Source organism: Arachis duranensis, chromosome 4, assembly GCF_000817695.3.
Source record: "Arachis duranensis cultivar V14167 chromosome 4, aradu.V14167.gnm2.J7QH, whole genome shotgun sequence".
Lineage (NCBI taxonomy): Eukaryota > Viridiplantae > Streptophyta > Magnoliopsida > Fabales > Fabaceae > Arachis > Arachis duranensis.
The window spans coordinates 79,471,117-79,474,160 of record NC_029775.3 but is presented as its reverse complement, the minus strand read 5'-3'; the positions used below and the strand labels follow the sequence as shown (position 1 = coordinate 79,474,160).

Below are 3,044 nucleotides of genomic sequence, written 5' to 3'. Positions count from 1 at the left end.
TGAGTAGGATTCAATGATTGAATGACTGTGACGTGCTTCAAACTCCTGAGGGCGGGGCGTTAGTGACAGACGCAAAAGAATCACTGGATTCTATTCCAACTTGATTGAGAACCGACAGATGATTAGCCGTGCCGTGACAGGGTGCGTTGAACATTTTCACTGAGAGGATGGGAAGTAGCCAGTGACAACGGTGAAACCCTACATACAGCTTGCCATGGAAAGGAGTAAGAAGGATTGGATGAAGACAGTAGGAAAGCAGAGAGACGGAAGGGACAAAGCATCTCCATACGCTTATCTGAAATTCTCACCAATGAATTACATAAGTATCTCTATCTTTATCTTTATGTTTTATTCATATATCATCCATAACCATTTGAATCTGCCTGACTGAGATTTACAAGGTGACCATAGCTTGCTTCATACCAACAATCTCTGTGGGATCGACCCTTACTCGCGTAAGGTTTATTACTTGGACGACCCAATGCACTTGCTGGTTAGTTGTGCGAAGTTGTGATAAATAGTTGAGATTACAATTGAGCGTACCATATTGATGGCGCCATTGATGATCACAATTCCGCGCACCAAGTTTTTGGCGCCGTTGCTGGGGATTGTTCGAGTTTTCGGCAAGCTTTTGGTCCAGTAACATCAGTGCCAAATTTTTGATCCGGCAACAGCACCAAGTTTTTTGCGCCGTTGCCGGGGATTGTTGAGTTTGGACAATTGACGGTTCATCTTGTTGCTTAGATTAGGCATTTTTCTTCAGAGTTCTTAAGAATGAATTCTAGTGTTTCAGGGTGATGCTCTTATCATCACCAAAGCTGATTGATTCTCATCAATTTAGCTCTGAATGCAATGTCTTGCTGAAGCTTGGTTGGCCATGTCTAATTCCTTTAGACTGAAGCTTTAGACTAACATTGCATGATTCCTGGAATTCTCATTAAGAATTTTGATATCTTTATTTTCTTTTCCACTTAATTTTCGAAAAAGCACAAAAAAAATTTACAAAATCATAAAAACCAAAAATATTGTATGTTTCTTGTTTGAGTCTAGAGTCTCATTTTAAGTTTGGTGTCAATTGCATGTTTCTGTTCTTCTTGCATTCATTCATGTGTCTTAATGATCTTCAAGTTGTTCTTGATGATTTCATCGCTCTGATCTTTAAATTCTCTTGGCTTGAGTGTTTTGTTGTTTCTCATATGCATTCTCATTTTGTTAGTGTCAATGGTGTACAAACTGCTAAGTTTGATGTCTTGCATGCATCGTTATTTGATTTTAGTTGCATTTTGATTATTCCTCATATTAAAAATCCAAAAATATTTTTAATTTGTGTCTTTTCAAGTCAATAATACAGAGAATTGAAGATTCAGAACATACAGCAGAGGAATTACACAGAAAAAGCTGGGCGTTCAAAACGCCCAGTGAAGAAGGCAAACTGGCGTTTAAACGCCAGCCAGGGTGCCTGGTTGGGCATTTAACGCCCAAAAGGGTAGTGTTTTCGGTGTTAAACGCCAGAATGGATACCATTCTGGGCGTTTAACGCCAGGATGGCACAAGAGGGAAGATTCTGTTTTTAATTCAAATTTTTTCAGGTTTTCAAAATTTTTTCAAAATCAAATCTTTTTCAAATCATATCTTTTCAATCAAATCTTTTTCAAAATCAATTTCTTTCCATTTTCAAAAATACTTGCTAATAATTAATGATTTGATTCAACATTTCAAGTATGTTGCCTTTTCTGTTGAGAAAGGTTTAATGTTTGAATCATATCTTTTCTTGTTAGCCAAGTCATTAATTTTTAAAATCAAATCTTTTTAAATTGTTTTTCAAATCATATATTCTCAATCACATCTTTTTAAAACCATAACTTTTCAAATCATATCTTCTCAATCACATCTTTTTCAAAAATAGTTTTCAATCATATCTTTTTGATTTCTAATTTCAAAATCTTTTTCAAAAATCACTTGATTTTTTTCCACTCTTAGTCTTCGAAAATCAATTGAAGTTTTTCAAAATGTTTTTAAATCTTTTACTTAATTTTCGAAAATTTCTTCCCCTCTTCTCACATCCTTCTATTTATGGACTAACACTATACCTCAATGCACAATTCGAACTCCATCTTCTTTGATGAGTTCGAATTTTCTACCTCTTCCTTCCATTTTTCTTTTCCTCTGACACCTCAAGGAATCTCTATACTGTGACATAGAGGATTCCATATTTTCTTGTTATCTTCTCTTTCATATGAGCAGGAGCAAAGACAAAAGCATTCTTGTTGAGGCTGACCCTGAACCTTGAAGCGAAAGCTAAGAGAAGTTAAGGCACAACTCTCTGTAGAGGACCTAACAGAAATCTTCAAACAAGAAAAAGACATGGCAGCCGAAAAAAGCAATAATGCCAACAATACAAGGAAGGTGCTGGGTGACTTTACTGCACCTACTCCCGATTTCTATGGGAGAAGCATCTCTATCCCTGCCATTGGAGCAAACAACTTTGAGGTTAAGCCTCAATTAGTTTCTCTAATGCAACAGAATTGCAAGTTCCATAGACTTCCATTGGAAGATCCTCATCAGTTTTTAGCTGAATTCTTGCAAATCTGTGACACTGTTAAGATTAATGGGGTTGACCCTTAGGTCTACAAACTTATGCTATTCCCTTTTGCTGTAAGAGACAAAGCTAGGACATGGTTGGACTCACAACCTAAAGAAAGCCTGAACTCTTGGGAAAAGCTAGTTAATGCCTTCTTGGCAAAGTTCTTTCCACCTCAAAAATTGAGTAAGCTTAGAGTGGAAGTCCAAACCTTCAGACAGAAGGAAGGAGAATCCCTCTATGAAGCTTGGGAAAGATACAAACAATTAATCAGAAAGTGTCCTTCTGATATGCTTTCTGAATGGAGCATCATAGGTATTTTCTATGATGGTCTCTCTGAACTGTCCAAGATGTCATTGGATAGCTCTGCTGGAGGATCTCTTCATCTGAAGAAGATGCCTACAGAAGCTCAAGAGCTGATTGAAATGGTTGCAAATAACCAATTCATGTACACTTCTGAAAG

The 3,044-nt window shown here is 36.9% G+C and overlaps 1 non-coding gene across 1 annotated transcript; it reads right to left on the bottom strand.

The window, feature by feature from the left end:
* Positions 1 to 2,769: 2,769 nt before the first annotated feature.
* Positions 2,770 to 2,877, bottom strand: LOC127747081 (small nucleolar RNA R71). The gene has a single exon (XR_008008884.1). It is a non-coding gene; the product is annotated as a small nucleolar RNA R71 (small nucleolar RNA).
* Between the last annotated feature and the right edge of the window lie 167 nt (positions 2,878 to 3,044).